The following is a 13790-nucleotide window of genomic DNA, read 5'->3' on the forward strand; positions in this document are numbered from 1 at the left end:
GAACAAACCAAAAAGCTAATACAGAGGATTTTTTCGTCCTACTCAGCTATTAGGGATATTATCCTTTTACCCTCTCCAGACGTCTATTGGAGTATTACGGAAAAAGGGGTCTCTGAGAAAAGCACGACTGAGTTACTGCGCATTGGAATAATATATCCTATAGATTTGACGTAGGACTTATGTCACTAGGTCTCTATCGAATATACTAAACTTAATTGTGAGCGCCAGCTAGCTCAGAGGTCACTAGAAACGTTCTCAAATTCACAAGAAGGGATTAGTTTCTGACAACTGCATAAACATGACAACTTTGTTTCCCTAGGACTGGAATAACTATCTTCAGAGTCGTAGAAACAATAGATAACTATTTTACTCAGTCAATCGTGCATGCTTAGTTTCTACAGAGTTGCAGAGAAATAGTGAGACGGGTGTTTTCAATAAAAGGTTTATTGAACAGTCTTCTCTCTCATGCAAGAGAGGTGAACTGCTACAATCGTTAGGCAGAATGCAAAGTATAAAGCGTACAGCGATAATAGTATTATAAAATAATACTGTAATAGCATTGTATGGTTTCTCAGCCATATAAAAATACATACATAAATAACACAGGCTAAAATACTCAACTGGTGCTGCTAAAATACGCCTACCCCAATGTACCGAACCTAGGTCTAGAACGAGGGAAGAAGTAAGTATGGTCTTTAGCATAGGTTTAGTTTTTGCGAAGAATCTACCAAAGGTTTCTCTAGGTTCTAATCAGCTCCATACCTTAGAATGAAGGAGGTCTAGTATCTCTGTCTCGGGACTCGATTTCCCAACACCCCGCAAGGGGAGTCAGAAACACTGGAGTTGGATTTCTCAGCAGAGGAGGGCAGCTTCCTGATCAGTGCGTCAGCTGGAGAGTCGGCTTCCTTCTGCACTTGCTGTAGCAAGCTGCGTCGTGCAAGTAGGTCATCGAACTGCTCAGAACCACCGTGCTTTGCCATAGCAAGGGAAGGTATATTTATACCTTGAAGGTGTTTATGAATGCCATGTTTGACGTAAAGTCGGGCATATGAACGTCATGAATGAACCCCTAAGGAATAGATGTTCATTGTAAAACTAACTGAGTTCTTGGAGAAATCAATATTCAAGCAAGGGGAAGTACCTAAAGGCTTAAGCTGGTTTTCCAAGAAATCATTGTGATGTTTGGTGAACGGATGGAAGTAGCCATGCCTGTATTGGGGTAGCATGGACTATGCCTAAATAAGGGCTTGATTTCTATGCCTATATAAGGGCAACGTGAATTGCACCTATATAAGGGAATAAATCAAGAAAGTCCATTCGTAATCTAAAACACCATACAACAGTGCACCGGACAGTACAGTCAAAGGAGAGAAGAGGCTGAAGGTACCCGATAGCGACTGGCATTGAGGAACCTGCACACGCGAGATCAGCTTTCCGGGACGGGCGGCAGGGGCGAGAGGGTTAGAAGAGCTACTGGCAGGGAACTCTGAGTACCGCCTGAACGTGCCTCTCCCCCTCCGATCTAGCTCTCCTAGTCAGGCGGGGGCGGTGTGCACGAAAAGTGTCTGACTGTGCAGCAGAGAGGCGTGAGTGTGCTGACAGGATAGTGCAACTCGGTGAAGTAGACGGTGCGGGAAGGGTGAGGAAACCCTGGAGGCCCACCAACACGGCACATAATATGGGCCCGAAGTAGCACCCAGATTGACAAGTCTCAAGTTGCGTGCGCGTGCGCTAAAAAAAGAAAATAACGCACACGGCGTCTGCAAAAGTGAGCCTCGCGCTCAAAGTTTTAAAAAAAGAAACAAAGAAACGGCGAAAGTTAAAAAAAGCATGCGTGCGGCATCGGCAAAAGTGAGCCTCGAGCTCAAAGTTAAAAAATAAACAAGCAAAGGAACGATGTAAGCGAAAGGCATTGCGGTGAAAGCACAAGTGATCGCGATGACGCGCTCAGCACACGAGGTATGCGCACGCAGCAGCGTTGATTGCAGAGGCGTAGCGAGGCGTGCAGGCTTGTGCGCGTAACCGGAAGCTGGTGGCCGGCAACAGCCTTTGGAAGCATTTCCAAAAGCCACTGACTAAATGTCTGGCATTTGCAGCGCATGCGCTGACTCAGCGAGACCTAAAAAGCAGTATTGTACGCTTATCACAGAGAGGTGTAATGAGAAGAAATATCTTTATTTCTCATTGTTATTTCTTCTTTCCATGTATCCTGTATTTTGCAGCACGCATGGAAAGTGAAATGAGCCTTTAACATTTTTGCGCAGGAAGGTAGTACTTCCTGCATAAAAACGATCCTGCCCTTAGTGCAGGCACAAGGGGGCCTGCTAGTGCAGGCACAAGGGGACCTGCACTGGTGCAGGAACACGGGGTTCTGTTAGTGCAGGCACAAGAGGGCCGGCACTCAGGGCCGTACTGGCTACCGGGCAGTTGTGTGTGCTGCCGAGCAGGGGGATGATTTCTCCGTGGTATGGGTGTATTTCGTTGATGGGGACCTGCGTGCGCTTTGAAAAAAAAAAAGCAAAACGAATTTCGTTTTGCACATACAGGTCCCCATCAACGAAAGCATCCCCCTGCTCGGCAGCCCACACAACTGCCCGGTAGCCAGTCCGGCCCTGCCGGCACTGGTGCCAGGCAGCACACAGTGTGTCAGCTCTAGGAGGGAGCCGAAGTGTGCCATATTCTTAGTAGATATGACGCTTTTCTGCTCTTTCCAGCTCACGCAAGGCAGTGCAGCAATTTCCCTTGCTGCGATGCGTTGCGTTGCCTGAAAAGTTAGTAAATCTGGCACCCAGTCGTTATGTTCCATATTCCATTTTATACTCCATAGTCCATATTTACATGCCATAGCCCATCGTTACACTAAGGCCTTAATTAATGGTTCGATAATTCCAATACCGTCAGTAACAGAATCTAGTGCCCCATCTACACAACATTTTTTTGTATTATTATTTCTCAGTTTAGTTTATTTGCATGCTTCATTAAAACCAACGAGGAGAGAAAAGCCGAAACTGCCTCTTTGTTTTGCTGATTCCTAGACGATTAGAAATCGGTTTCAGTAGCCTTCTGCACGTGGGCTCAAAGGCTAAACAGATACATCCTATATGTGACAATGGTTCTGTCTCGGATGTAACCTAATAACCGACAGAAAAGAAACTCAGTCTAATAAGCTTGTCCTTCCGGTTTGGAGTTAAAGGGACCCTTACAGACAATAGTCATGCGAGCATGCCTTTCTTTTCTATCACCAGAAAATGACATTAGTTTAGCCTGCTTCCTGGCTAGACGTTGAGGTTGTACGGATGCAAGCTCTGCTTTCCAGGGGTCGTTAAACTGTACATTTCTGAGTGCTGTATCTAGATAACACTTCGACGGATTATCATACAGCTGTTGGTCTTCATTGATTTCCTGCCATAATAAAGATTTTAACGGGCCAGCTGGCGCTGCTCTTAGCTTTAGGCAGTGTGTCACAGAGAGCGCTCGTGTGTTCTAAATTGGTTATACAGATTACATTCTAACCTAACCGGGGCTTGTATAGTGCTAAAAGGCCAAACAAGACTGTACGCTCAACACAGTGTGTATCTGGGAAGGGAGCCAGTTCGCCATAAAATGTCGCCAAACCAAAATGCAATGTAAGCATGAGCTCTCTTTTCATGATCCCTAATATAGGAACTGGTGAGGGGCCCATATAGATGTATACTAAGATGCAGGATAGCGGCGTTTAAAGCTAAGGCTTTTGGTTTTAGGGTGAATGAATGAGTTTTTACTCCTCCTCTGTCACCCAAAACCAGATGTCTAGGTATGAACATGCTATCCTGAGTCCAAATCTCTCCTTCACCATGCTCCTTTCACGATAGCTTTCTTACCAAATACCAGGATCTTTGGGGCATATTACCAAGGGCCTTATCGCCGCTTTAGCGGGAATTGTTCCCGCTAAAGCTGCGATAATTTTATCGCCCTATTACCTAGCTGTCGCTAACACCAGTTAGCGACAGCTAGTAGGAGATATCGATCATCTTGGGGCCCACTTTGCATGTCAGCGATATTTATCGCTAATGACATGCAAAGTGGGCGTGCCAAGATGTTAGCGCCGGTAAACAGTCGCTAACATCGCTGTCTCCTATTACCTACAAAGGCGTACTTTTGGAAATATTCGCGCTAAGCGCGAATATCTCCAAAAGCTAACGCCTGCCCAGAGCAGTTCTTAGCCATGTTATCCAATGATAGGTGGATAACATGGCTAAGAGCATTAGCTCGGTAATGCATGAATATCGCTGACTTTTCAGCGATATTCATGCATTACGGCCAATTTTTATCGCTTTTGAGATAAACATTGATAATAGCACAAACAGGATACCGCTGTGCGGGAGCGCGCGGGAGAAGCCCGGGACAAGGGCGGGACCGTCTGTGGCCGTCAGAGGCCGGAAGAGACTGGACTGGGCCAAGGCTCTTGGCTGTTTGCTATAGAAAAAGGTTGTCTATTTTGTTACGTAATTGTTTGCTCTGTTGAGGCTCATGGAGTGCCGTGAAACCAGAAGCATGGTTGCGGCAAGCAGAAAACAACTGACTGGAACCTTAGACGATTTTATTGTGCGCACTAATTCTTTAATTAACCAAGGCATTGTACTTATGGAAAGGAGGGTTTCCCAGGAATTGGCAATTGCTAGAAGATCGTCTTTGGGTCTCATTGGCTCTGCCCGTACCCCTGATACCTCATTACTTATACCCAATTCAGTACAAGTCCTTGCTGATATCCATGAGAAAGACCGCAGTCAACCAAGTACATTAGACCCACCACCCCTTGACCCTCAGGTTGATACTCACGATCGTATAGAGACCAGCTTGGAGCATAACCAGCTTAATCCCCAGGTTGACCATTTGGTACTGTCTATCGATGAACAAAGGAGGGGTATGAGGGAGGGGGCGATCCCTAAACGCAAGCAAACTAATACTAACATCATTGGAGCTAAGAAAGCTCGTGTTGACCCTCCAAGGACAAAAAACAGTAATGATACAAAAGGGAAGGGTGGATCTGCAGAGATGGGAATCTCGGATATTGAACCCACTGGGGAGAATACAGGGGCAGTAGTGGCTCACCCAGAGGTCGCTAGCCTACCCCTTGCTATCATAGATGATACGATCTTGGATGATTCTATGGTGGACATCCTTGAAGACAGCACCACTGCTGATACGTCAAGGTAGGGCGCAATTGGGATGGTTAATGGGGAGGAGGAGCCCTTAGGTCGCACTATAACTAAAATCATTAAAACTTTACTTGCACCTTTAGAGGCGAGGTTTCATGGCATCGAAAAAGTTCTCCATGATATACATAAGGAGACATGGTTCCATGATAGTAGCCTTGCTAACAGGGTCACCTCTAACATCGCTCCAGCCGATAAATCTCGACCCGCGGCCAAACCCACAGCCGGGGTAAAAAACAAGACACCAAAGATTTTTACATTAAACCCCCCAAACCAACCAATTAATAAAGTTAGCACCCAAACCCCAACAGTCAACAAGCCTAATGATCAAGCTAACCCAAACAACCCTGCCATCCCTACTCCCAAAATCGGCCTTGCACCAACCCAAAAGAACCTGACACTGAGAAACATTCATTTACCGCCAGATGCCTCTTCTTATGTGATTATCCTGACGGGGATCACTGAACTGGTACCCTCAAATAAAGAAACATTTCAGGGGCTTAAAAACAAGGTATGCCACTGGTTAACGAATAATCACCCTTTACCACCAAACATTTGTGGTAATATTCTAATGGTGGAGAGAACGCCCTGGGTAGGATATAATAAGAAAAAAATCCAGGGAGACTGTATCGTTGTGACCTTTGAGGATCCCCGGGTGGCGGAGTATATCTGTCGGGGGAATCCTCGTAATGATAATAAAGGTACCTCGGTTATAGCCAGGCCCCTGTCTTATTTTTATATGCCCAACGAACAGCAGGATGGTAGATGGAGTTGGCTTAAAGATACGAACTACCGTAGAGGAGAAATAAGCCAAGAGACACCTAGGGAACGGAACACCTATAATTGGGATAGGGGTGGCGAGGAGAGGTGGATCCTAGCTCAGAGACGAGGAGGCAGACATAGTCGAAACAATAGCTTCCATGTAGACAGGTTTAGGGATAGTCGGATGAATGTTGGTTACGTTCACAACCAGGCTCACATCCCCCATCCCTCAGATAATCTTTATAACATCCCAATGTCTAATCAGTATGATTGCCTGTCCGATTTGGGCTGGGTCGATTGACAAGAGGCAGGAATAGTACTGGGAACCGCTGAAGGAAATAAGACCAACCCCGATTCCCCCGGAAACTCAGACTTGGATATTAGGGTACTGCCTAATGTCGCTTGTGAGCTTGGGAATTGTAAATATTTAGAAAATAGCCCAGTGGGCAGGGATGTCTCCAGAGATCTCAGATATATCAAGATAGGAACTTGGAACATCGCAGGGTTAAGAAATAAAGCAGATGACCCGATCTGGAGAGAATTTTTGGGAACGGCAGATATCATCGCCTTGCAGGAGACGTGGGACACAAACAACACATTTTGTATGGATGGATACACCACCTATTCTCTCCCCGCTGTCCCTACTACCAGAGGCAGGGCGAGGGGAGGGTTGGTAACACTAGTGGCAGCTAACATTTTAGGAAAGCACACGATGATTGATTCTGGTTCCCCCTATTGTTTGGCAGTTAAAATCGCATGCAAAGGGACTCAAAATGTTTTGATTGTTAACTTTTATAATTCATTAGACAGAGCTACTACCACTAGTAACTTAACAGCTTTACATTCCTTTTTAGTAGACTATAGGGAGCTGCCTGAAAATGAATGTCATATAATACTTTTGGGGGATTTCAACATTCATAGATGCCCAGATAAATGCCCGCCCAATGATCCCTTTTCTCCCATTGAACAGGCTGACTCACATTTTGAGCACACGGAGCAGGGGACCTTATTGGAATATATCTTAGCTGAAAATGGCCTAATGTTACCCACGGGGGATGAGGTGAATATACCAACTTTTAAGGGAAATGGTGGAGGGACTACCATTGATTTTATCTTTACAAGCCTAACATTGGGGAACAACGTGGTAGATTATTTCCCTGTCTGGTCTCATTTTAGCAACCATAATCCTGTTTTTTTGCGTGTTGGAGGTCTTTTTAGTAGATCCGGCACGCAACTAAACGGGGTTGATAAGCAAGATATTAGAGCCTCAGATCAGGCACGGAGAATTAGATGGTGTAAAATTATCCCTGAGGATTTTCAAGGCAATCTTTTACATAGTAGGGGGGTTGAGCTGCATACATGTATGGATAAGGAAGCTGTAGATAGCGAGTTAATGGAGGTATTCCAAAAGGTCTGCCAGCAAATATTGTCTGATTTAACGCATCAAGGAAAATCGAAAGAAGCGGGGCAGTTGGCTGGTTCAATCATAATTGCACAGTAGCCAACCGCAAACTGAAGGAGGCCTTGAAATGCAAGCCTGTTGATAGAAAATGTGTGGCGCTTTTAAGAAAAGCTTATAAAGCAGCCGTGGAACAGAGGCGGCGGGAGATTAGGGAAGATGCTTGGGCAGAATTTACCTCCATTGATGTTATAAAAAACAGCGCTAAATTTTGGGCATTTATAAATCAACCCTACTTTGTAGATACAAGCAATAATGTTTTAGACTGCGGTATACAGGAGGATAAGTGGTTCTCCCATTTTAAGTCCGTCTACGAACATGTGTCCGTAGGGGTTGATGATTTAACCTTAGGGGTTACTCATCAATATACCTTACTAGTTACCGAGGCTGAGGTAGAAGAAGCCATCTGTAAAATGACAAGTAATAAGGCCCCCGGCCCCGATGGCATACCAGCCGATCTATTTAAGTCTAACTTAGCAATATGGTCTAAAGTTTTATCCAATGTTTTTAATAGAATTTCTAAAACTGGTATCCCAACAACCTGGTCACAGTCGGTAATTGTACCAATCTTCAAAAAAGGGAATCGGGGCGAGCCAAGTAATTATCGACCAATCTCCCTTATAGATTCTGCAGTGAAGGTCCTGGGCAGAGTGGTCCTATGTAAACTATCTAATTGGTTGGAGGAAATGAACACTCTATCGGCAGTACAGTACGGGTTCCGAAAGGGGCGCAGCACTACTGATCAATGCCTCAATCTCCAACTATTGATTGGGAAGTATACCCTAGTGAAACAAGGCTGTTTGTACATAGCATTTATGGACCTGTCCTCGGCATTCGACCGGGTAAACAGGTCCAAGCTATCGAGTCAACTTTTAAAGATGGGCCTTGATGAAAATGTAGTATATTTTCTAGCAGATCTTCATAGGGACCTCACAGCTACGGTAAGATATGACCGTAAGGGGAATTGCACGGGGAAGATTGGTATAACTAATGGGGTCAGACAAGGCTGCATTCTAGCCCCCATATTATTCACACTATATATTAATGGGCTAGCTAGTGTTCTGGGTGCAGCTTGTAAGGATATCCCAAAGGCGGGTAAGTTCTGTCTTCCCGCGTTATTATACGTGGACGATGCTGCACTTATAGCGCGTACACCAGTTGGTTTACAAAGTCTGTTAAACGCTTTTTATGAGTTTATGTCTTCCCTGGATCTTAGTGTGAATTATACTAAATCACACATCATGGCTGTGGGCACAAAGGGCGGGCATAGGACGCCCATGTCACTCCATTGTAATGGGAACAAGTTAACTAGGGTAAGCAAATTCCCATACCTTGGGGTTGCCTTTGATGAAAGTTCCACCTGGCTTCCTCAACTGTCCGAGAAAAGAAATGCGTTCGTACGGTCCATCTCTGCTATTTTGGGCTTTTCCCACAAATTGGGGGTGAAACCGCTACAAGTAGTGTTAAAGGTTTACGATGCAAAATGTGTGTCCATAGCTATGTATGGTGCAGATCTATGGGGTTTTAAAAATGTTAAGCAGTTACAGGTCGCTGAGGACAAATTTTTAAAGTCTATTCTGTCTGTACCTCAGTCGTCTGCAGGCTTTATAGTTCACCAAGAATGTGGGGTGGGATATTTAGAGGATCGGATTGCCATCGCCCCTCTATTAAAGTGGATTACGGTTTGGCTAAATCCAGAAGTGGATGTGAACCATGAGATTCTGGCGGATTGTCTTAAACTAGAACATTGGCAGTCCATTCCGTGGTTAAGCAATGTTAGAAAGGTTGCAGTTTTACTGGGGCGGCCAGAAATATTTGAGGAACCATCTAAACTGGTCAAAGGAGATATAAAATGGGTTAAGTCAGCCTTTAAACGGCGCAGAGAGATGGACAGAGAGGGCTTTGAATTGAATAAGCCCACTGTGAGAACCCACCAGTTGATTGTAACATCAGACAATGACCTAGAGTTATATCTGAAGATTGTTAACAACGCAAACCACAGATACTTGCTAACCAAGTTCAGATTAAATAAAATTCATCTACTTATTTCGGGCTGCCTGAGTTGGACTAAGGCCACAGATCTGAAAATATGCACTTGCGATGGTTTTTCTATAATGGACACTGCCCACTTCATGTTCTTTTGTGGCTTTTTTAAGGTTATACGGACAAAATGTAGTGTACCCCTTTTGAAGGATAAAGGGTTTAAACAAGTGAAACCTGCGCTATTATATCTCCAACTGTTGACAAATACGTGGGAAATTTTTAATGTTGCTACTTTTTTAAATATAGTAATGAGACTGAGGAAAAGTTTAGTTAGTCTCAGATAACATTCTTTTTATAGTACCAATTTCTGAATTTTTAAATTGAGATTAAATGTCCAGATTTTTAAACTTATTCATGAAATTGTTATTTAGATCACAATGTCTGTGTTACATTTCTTTGTTTATTTGATGTGTTGTTATCTTTGTTAACCATATTGCATCTGAATGTTCTTTCCTTTTTGGACCCATGTATACTTTTGTGGTTTTTGTTATGAACCGAATAAAGTATCTTGACTGACTGACTGATAATAGCAAGGTTTATCAGCGATAAAAATCGGCGGAGCTCGGCGATAAAATGATTCCCGCTATCCCTGCTTAGCGATAAATATCACTATTGCTAGGTAATATGCCCCTTTGTTTTTTGTGAACTTATTTATTTTACAATTATTTTTCCAGGGTTACAAGCGTTCCATATCAACTGAGGACAGGTTGGGGGGGGAGAAGGGGAGAGGGGGGAAGGAGGAGAGAGAGAGAGAGAGAGGGAGAGAGGGAGAGAGAGAGAGAGAGATGCTATATATAAGTTAAAAACAGAGGAGCCAGTATGCAACCTTATGTAAGCCATGCATTAGTATACACCTTTTTTCAGAAATAACGAGGAAAAGAGCCCGTCTTAAAATTAACCCAATTCTCCATTTGTAAGGAGTATATCATCATTAGGAGTTTATTTGAATTTGGGATTAGATCTGGGTGAAATTTAAAATATGCTGGCATAAATACTGCAAATTCAGAAATTTTGTCTTACACTTGTTATGCAAAATTCCTGAAATTATGCCAAATCGCCATACCATCCATGACAAAATTATAGTGCTGGAGATTGGGTAAAATGCAAAAAACAGTACACAAACAGTTGTTGTTCATGGCATTTGTGCTTTTATGCACTATTTTTTCAGAGCAAAGTTAGCCCTGATGCTGAAAATCCGTGTAAGGATGTACTTCTCGCTAAAATAAAAAGCAAAATGATGGATTTGCATTTCACTTAATTACACAGAACTTCGCCTAACTTTCCCAAAGTTTCTCACAATTACGCTAAAGCAAATTATGTAAATTTCATTAACCGCCTATGTGGGCTCCTCCAGCTAGTATGTTTTATCCATAGCAAGTTCCTGTCCACACTGTCAAATGCAGTTCTTAAATGTATAAATGCATTATGCATTGTGCAACATGGCATGCGTGGTTGTGTGGATAGGGGTTGATGATCAGCCTCTATTCTAGATGTTCATTCTCTGTGCCACATCCCTGTTGGAAAGCAATTTGACAGAAAGGCTCAAGGCTATTATTTTAGCCCAGAATTCGAGTCCTTGGTGTAGCAATTTAGTGTAGCATTTGCCTTCCACATCGAGTAAAGCTGTAAGGAGATAGCTTGAATACAACTGGCCCAGAACATCTCGTACAGCGATTTCAGATGCTGAAAGCAGGTAATGTATCCAGGTGACATACTAGGGCAAATTATGTGTGACTCGGTACAGTAAATCCAACAACATGTTATCCCTGAAAAACGTGCATCCTCAGTTATTTTCTCCCTAGAATTACTGGGACCATCAAAAATAGTAATTCAGTGTGTGTCGAGGGGGTGGGAGTGGATAGCAGCGATTATTCCATGCCACTTGCAATGACCGTTCTTTCGGTATCGGCTCGTGGAGGGAGTGCTGCGGGTGGTGGGGTGGGGCAGGGTAGAGCCAGGGTGGGGCGTAGTAAACTACGGCATACGGACGAACAGAGTTAAGTACCTAAATAAATAAATAAAACAAATTACATTGCGTGCACTTGCATTGCCAAATGCAATGCAGCGCACCCAACGAAATTTGCTTTATTTATTTATTTACTTACTTAACTCTGTTCGGCCATATGCCAATGTTTACTACCCACCACCCTGCCCATCCTCCGCCCCACTGCCCCACAGCACTTCCTCTGCGAGCCGCTACTGCGCTTCTTTATAAGAACTGTCCCTATTTGTTTTCCACAGCCCATCTTTACACGTCGCTTAAACTCGTTTTACCCTTCTTGACTTCAAACTTCACATTACCTACACCCATCTTTGTTGATACTCCTTAAAAACTCTGTGCACTTTCCCTTCTCCACTTATACCAATCAATCAACATGGATTTGTAAAGCATGGCTATTCACCCAACAGGGTATCCGGGAGCTTGTAGGTCTGGGATGCTCATTCAAACAACCAGGTCTTGATAGGAAAGCAAGGAGAAGGCAGTGAAAATGAGAGAAAAGAAGGAGAAGGCACCCAAAAAGCAGGGAAAAAGCAAGGAAAAAGCAGTGAAAAGGAAGGAAAAGCTAGGAGAAGGCACTCATAAAAAAAGGAAAAAACAAGGAGAAAGCTTGGAAGATGAGGGAAAAGCAAAGAGAAGGCACTCAAAAAAAACAGGGTGAGAAGGAAGAAGAAAGCAGTGAAAATGAGGGAAAAGCAAGGAGAAGACAGCAGCAAGAGCGATGCAGCAGCATGGGCAGAGCTAGACCTGGAGCCTTCCTTGGTACTCTCCATTCTCTACCTTCAGCTCTGAAGTCAATTCTTTCTATATCTTTCCTTCATCACATTTACTACAATCTCTGTACACATTGCATTCCCTTGTGTCACCTTAGTTACCTGTTTTACATATTTTGTAATTTGAGGACAGCTAGCCAGACGCCAGGATGAGATAATGTATTGAGACGGCCGTGGCGCTGCGATAAACAAATTTTTTAAGCAACAGTGGTGCTGTTTTCAAAAGGGATATAGTGTAAGAGGTACACACCCTTTGACACGGTGGGAGCTGGTACACGGGCCTGTGGCTCCCACTTGTGACTCGACATTTACAGTCACAAGTCCAGTGAGGTAATTCCTGACCTCGAAGCCCTGACGAATTTGCCGTAAAGAAATACAGGCAATGAAACATGTTGGCCTACTTAGAAATGGTATATAACATGCTGTGTTTTTAACATTAAGCAAGCTCACTATTTTGGATTAAAGAGTCAAATTAAGCATGTGAGCCTTAGCTCAATTTTAATGTTTGTTTGAGACATTTTGCCTCTTGCATTTCACAGGGTCTTTCCTTGTTAGTGATCTTTTTTTATTAAGTACGCCTTTTTTACACTCTATCTACTGGACACAGTGGGGCAGATTTATGAGGCCCTTGCGCCACGTTTACGCCGCTGTTGCGTCACGCAAGGCGGCGTAAACGTGGCGCATCCCTACGAACGATTTACAACGTGACGCATCTAGGCAGATGCGTCACGTTGTAAAGCCCTGCGCCGCTTGTGGGCGTTCCGGCGCAGGGTGGCGTTCCGGGGCAGGTGCGCCTCGCAAAAGTGGCTGAGTGAAATCTATAAGATTTCACTCAGTCAATTTCAGGCCAATGCTGCGTCAAAACCCTGCGCCTGCTTGGAGCAGGCGTAGGTCTTGATGCAGCATTGGTCAGATAGGGCACCCCCGAGCATTGCTGGAGCTGCGTCGCGCTTGCGACGCAACTCCAGCAATGCGCCGCCTTTACGGCACAGATGCGTCACGCATCTGTGCCGTTTTTGCCCCATGGTGCGCCGCATTGTAAATGCGGCGCACCATGGGTGGCGGATCTGTGGCGCACTGTGGCGCACATTAACTGGCGCATCCCTGGGGATGCGCCAGTTAACATAAATCTGCCCCTATATATTTTTTCACTTCACATGAGAAAGTTACCGACGATGATAACATGGGCAAGCTGGTGAGAACCTGCCAGTAGCTCCTGTGGTGGTGCACACATGAGGTACTTTATCTTTCCCACACACATTTTTTGGTGGTACACATATTTTAATGTTAATGGTATGTGTTGCTACGAGTGTTCTGACATACATTGCTTTCCTTTCTCCTTTTTTTATGAAGTAAATACAATATTTTGGGCGTAGAGGACTGGATCAGACTCCGTAATTCCTGAAATAGTTGTTGGGTTGAGGTTGATACCCCGCAACACCTGTCCTACTTAAAATCTTGAAGAGTGCCCTGACTGCCAGATCCTTGTTGTTTGAATCATTGAGTCCTTGCACAAGAGCCCTGAAAATGTATGCCATGAAAATCATACAACAAACAGC

This window comes from Lissotriton helveticus, chromosome 3_1 (assembly GCF_964261635.1).
Source record: "Lissotriton helveticus chromosome 3_1, aLisHel1.1, whole genome shotgun sequence".
Taxonomy (NCBI): Eukaryota; Metazoa; Chordata; class Amphibia; order Caudata; family Salamandridae; genus Lissotriton; species Lissotriton helveticus.